The sequence below is a fragment of the Ursus maritimus genome, unplaced genomic scaffold (genome assembly GCF_017311325.1).
Source record: "Ursus maritimus isolate PB19 unplaced genomic scaffold, ASM1731132v1 scaffold_21, whole genome shotgun sequence".
Taxonomy (NCBI): domain Eukaryota; kingdom Metazoa; phylum Chordata; class Mammalia; order Carnivora; family Ursidae; genus Ursus; species Ursus maritimus.
This window is the reverse complement of record NW_024424564.1, coordinates 20,508,849-20,522,666: the sequence shown is the minus strand read 5'-3', so window position 1 is coordinate 20,522,666 and position 13,818 is coordinate 20,508,849.

Sequence of the window (13,818 nt, the reverse complement as noted above, 5' to 3'; positions counted from 1 at the left end):
TAAGTGCTTTACTAATGAGCATGGAGAATTTATGAATTATTTATAGTTATTTAATTGTGTTTAACTTCATAGCATACTTGGTTTTGTCTGTAGTGTGAGTTGAATCATTCTTATCCAATTTTTCATAATGTGAGTCAGAGAAACCTTCCTGATAGTTTTATAAAGTTATATCAAAATAGGAAATTTCAGCAGAATTGTAGTTAAGATTCTTAGACTCATGAGGGCAGACCATGTAAGTAGCAAGCCTTACAGAATGTTGCAGTAATAAGACGGTGCTGTCTGGAAGTATTATGCCATTATACTCATTCTTTTAAAAAAATGTTCTTTCTAGAAGCAAAGAAGTGAAAGAATATCAAAACATACCACCGCACAACTAAGGACTCATACTCAGAAGTGCAATAATCATTTCCCTGGACATGATGTCTGTAGATACCTCTTCACATCCTTTCATAGAAAATGACTTACACTATAAATGACTTTTCTGGTCCGAAGCTATCCAAGGGCTTTCTCTCTTCCTGGTGTGTTGGATTCTTTTCTCCATTATTCTGAAGAATACCATAGTTTTCTCTGTTACCATGAAGGGCCACAGATTTTCTTTCAAGAAGCTAACTAATTAATATCTATAACATCCATTGTTATAAATAGATTTACATAAAATATAGATTTACATAAAATATAGATTTACATAAAAAGTGAAAGAAACAACAGGACCCTGCATTCTTAATTCAAACTCAATCCCAAATCAAGATCTGAATCATACCTTGCATCCAGGTTCTTTTAACAGGGAAAGTTATATGAGAAGACAACATTTAGTATTATCAGTCTTTCAATTTTAACAATTTCAGTTACTATGCAATGACACCTCATTACAATTTTAATTTGCACTTCCCGATGACTAATGATACTGCACATTTCGTGTTTTTTGGCGACCTGACTCTTCTGTCTTTTGTATGCTTTTGTCTTTTTCCCATTTATAAAACTGTGATTTACATTTTTCTCATTGATTGGTTTTCTTAATCTTAATTTTATTGATTGACATTTATTGAATAAGATAGTCTGGAGACAAGTTCTCTGATGCACGTACGTGAGACAATGGCTTATCTTTCCAGTCTCATAGCAGTATCCTTTGTGAATAGTTTTAATTTCATAAAAAAAAATTTATCAATCCTTTCTTTTATGATTTGCTCATTGTGAACTGTTTCAGAGATCTTTGCATACTTCAAGCACTGAAAATTTTCTCCTCTATTTTATTCTGGAAGCTTCATTAGTTTACCTTTTATATTTAGATCTATGATCTATCTCAAACTAGTTTTTATGGGTAAAACTTAGTGTTATCATTTATGACTATCCAACTGACCCAGCACCATTTATTGAAAAGACCATCTTTGGATAACAAATTCCAGTGGTGTTCTTACCACAAAACTGGTGAACATATATGTGTGAATCTGTCTCTGAACTGTGATTGTGATTCCTTAATCTCTATACTCATGCCAATATTATGCATTCACAATTACTGTAGATTTATACTAAGTATTGATATCTACTGATATAAGTAATCCAGCTTTATTCTTCATCAAGATTTCCTTGACTCATATAAAACCTTTTCATTTTCTTATACATTTTAGAATTAGCTTAATTTTTATTTAAAAAAAGCTGCTGGGAATTTGGGACTTTGTTTAACATATAGACTGATTTGGATGGGGTCTAAAGTCTTCAGTGTTTGAGTTTTCTATTGCTGTATAACAAATTACCACAAATTCAGGGAATTAAAACAACACTCATTAATTATCTCATTTTCCATAATCCGAAGTCTGGGCATGGTTTATCTGGGTTCTCTGCCCAGGGTCAAGGCTCACAAAGCTATTTGGCTGCAAACTTGATTCAGTGTGGGTATGAAATGTGGTTCAGGGTCCTCTTCCAAGTACTTGCTCCATTTTTTTTTTTAATTTGCTGCATAGAATACTTCTTTGACTGCTTGTTGTGGCAATTACAGTAACATTCCAGTTTGATGTAAAATAAATTGGAGGGGAAGGGAAGGGTTGCGGGGCAGGAGAGGAGAGATGAAGAGACAGCTAAGTAATCCAAGAGGGGAGTGCGGGTAAGAGAAAGGAAGTTACCACAAGAAGAAAATGCAAACTCTAGAGAATGCAGCCCTGCAAGAGTACCCTGAATTAAACACTTCTAGTTGGTAAAACCTGGTTTAGATTTTTCAATCTGCATTTGTTAAGTCAAGCCTGGAGGGTGGAGCAGCTGAACAGTTAACATAAGATAGACAAGACAGATTGCCTCTAAAGTAAGAAGGGCAAGAGGGCTTAAACGCAGGTCAGTTGGTCAGAGAGATGGAGTTATCAGGAGGAACAGAGAACCAGTTTCCTGCAGGCTTTCCCTTTCCACCCTTAGACCTGCATGAGTTTAAAGGTGAGCAAGGCAGGTGGGCAATGAACTACAATGTAGGTTTGACCAAAAGTTGGCTTTCCCCCCTGGTTAGTGCCGGTGCATGGTCAGGCACCCCTAATCTAGCTGGCTCCTCAACTCCACAGTTCACACAGATGAGAAACTGGCTTGTGGTCCTTGTCAGCATTCTGCATCAGCTCAAAGATGAATTTCAACTGGGTCTCATAAGCTTGGCATAAGATTTTCTCCTTGATCCCTTGGATACTACTGAAGCTTGGAAGCTAGAGGTCGATGAGGTTAAACCAGTAGATGTCAGTGGTGAAGTTCATATAGTGTTGGCTGTCTATGTTTTGAATACAAGTACTTGGGGGACAATACTGACTACCAGGAAGATGAGTGGCGTGATCTGGTGGGGCAGCTGGTAGTCCAAGGCCTGGTCATCAAAGGGGTTCAACACATGAAGCTGGACAGTCATCAGCCACAACATTCTTGATGAGCTCCTGTGTGTCAGTGCAGGGTGAATCTGGAAGTTGATTGTGGCCTGGATCATTGTGGGGATGACATTTACCTTGACCTCTGAATTAAATATGGGGTGTGCCATGGTGGTCCTCACCAGCTCATTGGTTATATGATTTTCCCTCCATTAACCCGAAGGCCGCGTCTCTCCCTACTTTGAGTCGGCCTGAGGGGCACTTGAAGGTCAGGAATCAATATTTGTTCCTTCCTATGTAGAATTCTTGGCAGCTTGCTTCTTTAAGACCGGGAGAGTCTCTTCTTCCTTCTTCGCTATCTAAACCCTCGTTAAAAGGCTCATGTGATCAGTCAGCCCCCCACCCCCAGGATAATGGCACTTTTCCTTAACTTCAACTAATTAGGGACTTTAATTATATCTGCAAAATCCCTTCACTTTGTGTGTATTCCTTGAATTAAAGGAAGCTGAGGGCCCTGCCCACAGTCAAGAGGAGATTATACAAGGGTATGAATAATTAGAGCTCATTTTACAATTCTGCCTTGTACAAAATAGTAAGTCTTCCAATCCAGGAACATGGTATTCTCTCTATTTAAGCCACTTTTAAACTTCTTTCAACCATATTTTGTCATTTGCATTGTAGCACATCTATTGGCAGATTTATTCCTAGGAATTAGATTTTTTATGCTGTTATAAATGATATTTTAGTGTTATTTTCTAATTCCTGTTTTCAGCATATAGATATAATATTTAATTTTTTGTATGAACTTTGAATCCAACAATCTTGCTACATGCACATAGTAATTTCTACTAGTTTATCTGTAAACATTACTAGATTTTATATACACACAATTATGTCATGTTTCCCTTTTCTCCCTCAATTTTATACTTTTTTCATGCTTTTTGCACTGGACAGAACCTATAGTACAAAATTTAATGGAGTGATGATGATGGCATTCTTGTCTTGTTCCCAAGCTAAAAAAAAAGTTCAATATTTCACCATTAATTATGATGTTAACTGTGGGTTTTTTGTAAATATCTTTTACCCAACTGAGGAAGCTTCCTTCCCTTACAGTTTGTGAATCTTTTTTTTAAATCACTAATGAGTATTTAATATTGTCAGATGATTTTTTTGCATGTATTGATATGATTATGTTACTTTTATTCTTTATGCTCTTCAAGTGATTAATTATATTGATAACTTTTCTAATATTAAACCAATCCTGATTTCCTGAAATGAAACACTCTTCACCATAGTAACACATCATATATTTTGTATATTACTTTATTTGACTTGCTAATTTTTATTTAAGACTTTTACTTATATGCCATGAAAGATACTGTTCTGTAACTTTTCTTTCTTATATTGTTCTTGTCAGGTTTTAGTATCAGATTTATTCTGGCTGCATAAAATTCATTGGGAAGCACTCCCTCTTTTCATATGCCAAAGAAGTTTTTTTGTCTGTTTTTTTCATTGAAATTATTTCTTCCTTGTATGTTTACAAGAACTCACCAGAAAAGGCTGGAGTTGTATATTTGTGAAGATTTTAAGTTACAGATTCAATTTCTTCAAAACATATAGGGCTATTCAGACACTATTTTTTCTTATGACACTTTTGGTAAATTGTCTTTCTTAAGGAATTTTTCCTGTCATTTATCCTGTCTTCCTTCTGTGTTCGTTGCAGAGTATTCTCAGTCCAGGCTTCCAGAATTCCCATCTCTGCTCAAATGACCAGTGACAGAGTAAGTTAATTATTGACAAAAATTCTTTTCAAGCTGTTAGGTAAGTTTACTAACTATAAATGGTTGACATATTGGATCTATATTGGATAATTTTCCATATCTTTCTCATAACCAATTGCCATAACCAACAATCAAGAGTTTTTTGTTTGTATTTTGTATCTTTTAAATAATTTTTTCCTAAAAGCTTTTTGTTCCTATAACTTTTGTTAATGAAGTCTCAGTAACTGAAGTGAGACAGCTAGTAAAAAGTTGGAAATGATTGAAGACTCTTCTGTGCAGGTTTCTTCATCCACTGCCATAGAGTCACCAATTGGTCATCTAAACATCCCCTTGATAAGTCATCAATGTGGCATAATGTGGCTATGGTTCATAACAAAAATAAAAATGACTTTTGTATGCCTTGATAATGTCAAAACATCCTAAAAATGTGAAAAAGCCAATTAACCATTTAGATTTTGTTAGCTTGCACTTAAAATATATGTTTTTTTGACTATTACATCCTTTATACAGCTATTTATTCTGTAATTCTGAAGGCACTTCAATATGTGGGAACTAAGATGTTAGCAAATACATCTGAATTTTGGGAAGCATGGCATTTGTTATAATTTAGTTAAACAATATTTATACAAAATACATTACTGGTTAAATTTTTTTTTTTAAATTTTCCTTTTTTAAAGATTTTATTTATTTAGTTGAGAAAGAGAGAGACAGCCTGCGAGCACATGAGCAGGGGGGGAAGGGTAAAGGGAGAGGGTGAAGCAGGCTCCCCATTGAGCGCTGAGCAGGGAGCCCAATGCATTTGGGGCTCCATCACAGAACCCTGGGGTCACGACTTGAGCTGAAGGCAGACACTTAACCAACCGAGCCACCCATGCACCCCTACCATTTAAATATTTTAAAAGATATTGAGAATAATTCATTAATTTGTGAAATAGCAGTATTAAATATTGGAGAATTTTGACTTTTATTTCTTCATTATGTCTTAGCTAGCTTTCAGCTATTCCCAACACTTAAAATTGTAACAAAATTTTACTCATTTGAAACTAGACTTAAAAATACTGCATCATCTTCTTGTCTAACCAACGAAAGAGATATTTATTTTTATCAAGTATAAAGGACTAAGGTTTTCACTTTATACCATTCTATAAAATGATTTTAAAAATCAGGCAAATAAAAATTGTCTGCCTGATTTTGTTTGTTGGTTGATTGGTGTTTTTGTTCTCTCGCTCTGTTTAGTATTCTCAGAAGGGTGTAGGGTCAGTGAGAGACCAAATGGAGGGCAGGCATCCTCAGACAAGGACAGTCTTCCACAAGTATAAGTAGAATATTCCGAGAATTCTGTTACATCTTGGTAAACATCACCAGTGATTCACACACCGGATACAAAGTACACTCTGAAACCCAGCAGTGGCTGCTGCCCCTCTTGAGCATTTTGATGTTTTCCCCCCTCACTGCCTGGGTAGGTTTCCGCTGATGCTTGATTGGCTTTACAAATAAATACTCTTTGTTCATAATGCCAAATATCCCTTTGATGGCCTCTAGACCTCGGTTCCTCATTATCCATAATTGAAACTTGTAAACCACGTGCTCTCTTAAGCCAATGCAAGCGTGATTTTGTGCCCAAGGAAATAGATTTGTTAGAACTTAATACACAAGTACAAATAAATTACCAGCTTTCCCTGTAGGGATCTACTTGGTGGTCTTGCGGATGACAATTGTGTTTGAATATACTATAATACTGAGATTTCATCCCTTAGGCATTCACTCTTTTGTGTCTTCAGTATTAAAGTCTATGTATTTCTCACTGGATAGAGTAATCCTTGAACTGCTGACTGCTTGCCCAATACGGAAGAAATAGTTAAAAACTAGTCTCAGCACTAGTAGAGAGGGAAAAAGAACTGCCCCTGTTAGACAAGATATCAGGATAATGGAAAGAGAAGCCCAGTATGAAGATTAAATATTTGGGATGCAAGAAGATGTCTTCCTGTACTTTCTTCACAGATTTGCCTATGTTTAATTCTATAAAAATATATTTATTTTGTAAGTAGGATTAACTATAAAACAGATAGTTTAATTAAAGTTAGTGACTATATTTTCAATCCATTCATATGGGTTATTTAAATGTAGAGAAGAGTTGTATCTCCTTTCTGCTGTATTTGGAAGGGCTTTCAGTTAAACAAATATCTCTTCTATGTGTATTAAAGATTTTTTTCCCTAAATACAGGAGATGTGTACAGACGGAGATTAAACTATGGGAAAGAAAAAGACAAGACACAGAGCTTATCTTCTGGCAAACTCTGCGTTTTCCACTAAGCCTTTGTTACAGTACTTTTGGAATTCTTTGTGAGCTTAATATTAGTATCATGGAACCTTACAGCTGATAAAGACAATCTAATTTACACCTTTCATTTCCTAGGTGATGAACAAAAATCTCCTAAATCCCAGTTCAGAAGTGATTTCACAATATCAAAATGTCATTGTCTCCCTGCATATGCATTTTTATCTGTAATTGTTTCCGGAATGGAGCTGATAACTGGAAGAAAATAATGTACAGATTAGTTAGTGTATTGAAATAATTTTTGAAAAAGTACTTTAGTCAAAACACATTGTTTTGGTAGCAATAAGATATTTTGTTCAAGAACGGAGTGGCCATTTGCTTGTTTTCATGTTATGTAAAGATACTGAAATAACACTATTAGCATTAAAGCCTTACAAATGAATAAGAAATATAGTCAAAACTCTCCCTTAGCTAAGCAGAGTTATCATAAATAACACACACATCCTTTGAAATTTCCATTTTAAAAAAGCAGAAGCCCAAGTCTTTAAGTGAGAAATACCAACAAACAGTTCATCTTTAATTAGAGTTCAAATTACTTACACTTTAAAGCGTGGAATATCACTAAAAATCCCTCTGTTAAATTCACGGTGTTTTTAATTTGATGCAGGGCTTTAAGTATTGAGTATCCTGCAGCTCTGGATCCTTCTGTTCGTTAAATGACTTATTTTGGGGTTTTTTGTTGTTTTTAATTAATATTTTTTATTATATTATGTTAGTCACCATACAGTACACCCCTAGTTTTTGATGTAAAGTTCCATGATTCATTACTTGTGTATAACACCCAGTGCACCATGCAATAAATGACACTTTGAACAAAGAGCTCACTCCTTGGAATGCCTGTTGTTGCATTTCACAGAATGAACGCCTAACTAGATCAAGAAATTACATTTAAACCTTTCTGACTTAACAGAATATTTTAGTGCTGCCCAATACAGAACTGAAAGGCAGCTTAGTCACTTGGAATTTTAGAAGTTGTGTGAAGCAGAAGTTACCTGGGAGAACGGTTACCATACGGTACATAGACTTAAATGTTTGAAACTATTCGACCTATAAAATTATCAGATCTGTAAAATTTAACTAGTTAGAAGAATGTTTACTGGTTAGAGATACTCTGTCTTGAGCAATTTTCTCTCTCCCTTCTTCCAACCTCAGAAAGTGGGATACTACGGGAAAAAATAAAGCAAATGAAGTGAATTAACTATAAAAAATACTTAATCACTGTTCTTTCAGGTTAGCTATGTTTTGGTCACTACTTCCTATGCTCATCTAAAATCGTGGGACCACATTATGAGAATCACTGCTCTGTACCCCTTGACCCTACTCTATCTTCTCTTCAAATCAATTGGAATTGCCTCCTTTCATCAGATTTTGTTGGGTCATTCTGGTTGAACATGTTCTCCTCTTCTGAATGACATAAAATTATTATTTGCTATTATTTTGAGCCATATAAGGTTGCTGTTTAAAATAGTTAAACCATTGGGGTGCTTGGGTGGTTCAGTCAGTTACGCATCTGCCTTTGGCTCAGATTATGATCTCAGGGTTCTGGTATTAAGCACCACATTGGACTGTCTGCTCAGGGGGAGCCTGCTTCTCCCTCTCCCTCTGCCTGCCTCTCTCTCTCTGTCTGTCAAATAAATAAATAAAATCTTAGAAGAGTTAAACTATTAAAATGCTGGCAATTTCCTATAATTCAAGTTAATATATGTCAAGCAATATGTGCATGCTTTCAAATGTGGCATTTAATTCCCTCATGTAATTATTGTATACCACATTTTTTGGTATATGATTAAACACATTTTCCCACCTAGCTTATAAACTCCTAAGGAAAAGGACTGTTGCATTTTTTGTTGTTGTTGTTTCTAATGAGGAAGACCACAAAAAAAAAATTGTTGAAGGAATGAATGAGCAAATGAAAGTAGCAGTAGGGAAGAAGCAAAAGCAGTAATTGCATTAACAAATCCACTTGTAACATCCCTTAGCCAGAACTTCTTTTATAAAACATAGCTAGAGGGGCACCTGGGTGGCTGAGTTGGTTGAGCGTCTGACTCTTGATTTTGGTTCAGATCATGATCTCAGAGTGGGGAGATTGAGCCCCCCATTGGGCTCTCTGCTCAGCACAGAGACTGTTTAAGATTCTCTCTCTCCCCCTTCTTGTACTCCCTCCCCCACTCGCACTCTTTCTCTCTTAAAAAAAAATATCAAGAAAAGAGAGGAGCTATATAAAATTTCAGTATATAATATGTAATCTTTAATCCAGAAGCATAGATATTTATTCATTCATTCAATAGTATGGGGTCTGTACCTACTATGTTTTGGACATAATACAATAGGTATGAGAGTCAAAAACAATAATATCAAATATTTCTTGAGTTCTTATATACCAGGCACCATTCTAAATGTTTGACACATTTCAACTCATTTATGCTCACAGAAACCTATGAGGTATTATCTGTAGCTAACAAATAGTGAGAATAAGACACAGACAAGTCAAGTAGCTTCTTCAAGGGTACACAGCTCATAAATGGTAGAGGTGGGCTTCAAACAATGCAGTCTAGTTCCAAAGTCTGTTCCCTTAACCACCATCTAGTACTGCTCCTCAAGATAAAATCCGGATACAACACCCGCTGTACTCTGAGGCTGGAAATCATTTGTGTTGTTTCCTTCACTGCATCCTGAGCACCCAGACCCATGGCTGATATATTTAATGTACAGAGTAGCTATTGTTGAACAAATGAATGAATGCTCAAGAATTCTTCTAAGGAAGTGATATGGTGAGATAAAATCTGTAATAGAGACAGGAAAAAGTAATATGGAAGGTCCCAGGATGAAGGACCTAGTCTTGTCTGATAGAATTAGGACAGGTTTTATTAGTAATGTGTGAGCTGTGTTTCAAAGAGATCAGCCATAAGGGTATTCTTAGTGTAGAAAACAGCATTTGCAAAGCTCTGAGTCTTGAACTGAGCTAGGTTCTACATCTGGTTGCTAGTAGAAGATAGTGGAGAAGAGAAAGCTGGGAAGTTCCTCCCACCCTGGGTGTGACTAGGAAGGATGACGTATCTCAATCTCAGGAGATTGCATTTAATCCTATGGGCAATGGGGAAAGCAGCGGGCTTGTTTTCTTTCTTCTTTACTCTCTGTTTGAAGCTACCCTTTAAAAGTTTTTCAGTTCAGGGATGCCTGGGTGGTTCAGTCAGTTAGGTGTCTGACTCTTGATTTTGGTTCAGGTCATGATCTTGTGGTCATGGGATTGAGCCCTGCATAGGACTCCATGCTCAACTAGGAGTCTGCTTAAGGTTCTCTCTCACTCTTCTTTCCCCGCCCCTTTGTACTCTCTCTTTCAAATAAATGACTAAATCTAAAAAAATAAAAATACAAATTTTTTTGTTCATTAATGGGTTTTCTTGTTGTTAGAGTCACTCCCCACTGTATCTCAGCTAAATTTAGTGAAATGTCACTTTAAGCAATAAATTTCAGATTTTACAAAAATGTAACAAAGTATTAAACCAAACCTCTGCAAGGGCCAGGAGTTTAACCGTCTGTTAGAACAAAAATAAACATTTTCAGAAAAAGATAACAGTTTCCACAACTTCACCCCACAATGTCTAACATGTAATAAAAAGTACTAGACTTCAAAGAAGCAGGAAAATATAAATCATTGTCAAGAAATTTTTTAAAAATTGTTCAACAGAAAAACCCCTGAAATGGGCAAAATGTTAGAAATAACTGACAAGGGCTTTAAAGGAACCATGTCCACTGGGCTTAACACAATATTGGAAACAACAGAAGAAAGTGTCAGTGAACTTGAATATAAATTAGTTGAAATGATTCAATCTGAAGATAGAGGAAAAAATTATAACAAAAAATGCACAGTCTCACTGTACTATGATAAATATGAAATCATTGGCAAATGGAGTTTTAGAAAGAAGAGAGAAGGGGCAAAGAGCAGAAAATATTTGGAGAAAATTTTCACAAATGGGGTGACAAGCAAGAAGCCCAGCTAACTCCACACAGGATTAATACAAAGAGAGTACATGAGGAACACCATAATTAAACTACAAATGAATATCAAAGGAAAAAAGAATGTCTGAAGCAGCAAGCAGGGAAAAATATACATTACATTCAGGGGACAGCAATATGAATTAAGTGGACTAATTTCTCATTAGAAAAAAAGATGAAGAAAATGGAATGACATCTTCAATGTGCTAAAAGAAATTGGAATTCTATGTCCAGCAAAAATATTCTTTAACAACAAGCATTTAAAAAGACTTTTTTCAATAAAGCCACAATTGAGATAATTCATCCCAGAGATCCACACTACAAGAAATGTTGAAGATTTTAGATAATAAAATGTAAGCAGGCAGATGGCCCATTGCAGGTCATGGTACTTACAAGTTAGGCGCTTTGCAAATAATTTCTTACAATCCGTGTTGTAATTAATTGACAAATAAGAAGTAGTCTTGGACCAATTATCTGAATGATCAATAACTCATTTTCCAACTTTTAAATTTTTTGTTTTCCTAGCCCATTCTGTTTTCCCTGGGATTTGAAGATTTTGACTCACCTGTAGTATCTAAAAATTTTACTAAAATCAGGTCCTATTTAGAGAAGGAATGAGATTTGTGGTATCCAAACAGAAATTCTGAATAACCAACAGTTTTCCTTGAAAGATTTATGGTTTTATTTTATTACTGCCCGAAGCACCCAAGTAATTGCCTTTTGTTTCAAGGTGTTCCACGTTATCATGGTGTAACATATTTAAATATCCTACCTTTATTTCTAGACAAGTGCAATTTAAAAAGTATTAGCATGCATTTTGTTGTGATATGATTTAAGCTATGGCCTGCAAAAAAAGAATTATGGGAAATATTCTGCTACTGTGTGTTTTCTTTCCAAGAGAAAAATTTATTATTGCCCTAAACCTTCCCTTCTGTATCTTAACTTTCTCAATTTCCAAAACTAGAGTACAAACTCCTCATGAAGAGACTAGAATTTGGTTCTTGAAATCCTTTGGTACAGTGCATTCTACCTTGTAGCTGCTACTGGTCAATTAAAAAAAAAAAATGAATGAATTTCCTAAATAATAGACTCACTAGTTGCATACACAATTTTTAAAATTCTAGTTATTCCCAGGTTGATATAAAAGAAGTTGGATTGTTTGATACATGATCTAATTATTTATATGTTGTTGTCCTTACGCCAAACACTCTATGTTTATCTATAATTCCTCACTGTGTTCTTTCTCTCTATTCTCCCCTTGGCTCCCTGCATTCCACTGAAATTCTCTTTATCAAGATCACAGCGATTTTCATTTTACTGAGTGCAGGGGCTTTCTTTCTATCCTCATCATATTCCAACTCTTGGAACCAACAACACCCACCCTGATATTGAGACTCCTTTTCCTCTGGTTTCTATGACACCACCTTTGCCTCATTTCCCCCCTAGTTCACCACCTTCTCGATATATAATTTTATTATCTATTATTTTGGCCATTTGTTGTAATGGTTGTATTTTCTTTATAATACATTAATGATTTATCAATATATTTCCTAATATTAACATATCCTTGAATTCCTACGAATAACTCTATGAGGTTGTAGACGGTTATTAGCTTATTGCCATTTTTAATCATTTCCAAAGGATTTTTTATTCTACATATTCATATGCAGGTTTGCATTAAGTGAGAAAGGGAGAGAGAACTCTCCTGTGTTTTGATCTCAGAAGTACATATTTTAACTTTGAAAATGGTATAAAAGCAATTTCTATTTTTCTGAGCTTAACTAGTTTATATAACACCAGTTACATCTGCAATAAAGCCCTTAAGGGAAGAATTTTAAAATAAGTTTAATAAGTTCTTTGATACATTCAATAATACATTTTAATTTTTATCATGTTATTTATTCAGAACTTTTTTCTTCCCGAGTCAATATTGGAAACTTTTCAGAAAATTACCTATTTCATTAATATTTTCAAATTTATTAGTAGTTCTATGAAAACCAGTTTCTTAAAACTAATTCATATTTCTTCTTTTTTATGTCTGTTTTATGTCTAAAATTATTTTTTCCTTTATTACATTTGTCAGAGAGTTTATATTCTATCTCGCCACACCTCCTCCTCGTTCCCACTCTTTACACATGTCCAAAAGCAAAAAGAAGTACAACAGAAAGCACAATTTTTAAATTTATAAATTGTGGTTCTGTCCTAAAATTTTATAAATTATCAGTTTTCTACCTTGATCCTCTTTATTTCCATTACAATACTGTTAACTATTTTTGTCCCTTCTGTACTCTTTATTTGAAAAATTTATATTACTTTCTTCTTCTTTCTTAATAACCAAATGCCTTCTTTAAAGCATGTCACTTCATCTCTGAGTATCCATTTGGCTGTCTCTGTCCTACAAGTTCTCATTTTTCTTTTCTCTGTATCTAAAAATTTTATTAATGCGGATTTTATTTTCTATTTGACAAATAATTTCTTTGGGAATTTTTTTGAGTTAAGGTTCTAAATCCTTAGTCTGTGTAGGGCTCTCTCCCTCTGAGAAATATTAAAATACATTACTGTCTGGTACTTGCAAATCAGAGCTCCCCATTCATCCCTGACACCCTGTGCCTGGCAGTTTCCCCTGCTGATTTCACAAGTCTCACATGCTTTTGCTATATGTACATATAATTTCCATCCTGTATGGTTTGGCAGAAAATATAATTTGTAAGTTTCTCTTTTTTTCCCCCATCCATTCTCCTTGATGCCTTGTATGATTTCTAGGAGAGCAATGGGAAGATAAGCAACTAAGCCATGCTACTTTTTTGGAGATTGAATTTGTAAAATATTTATAGTGACTTAATAAATCTGCTGTGGCAGAAAGGATCTTCTCTCTGCC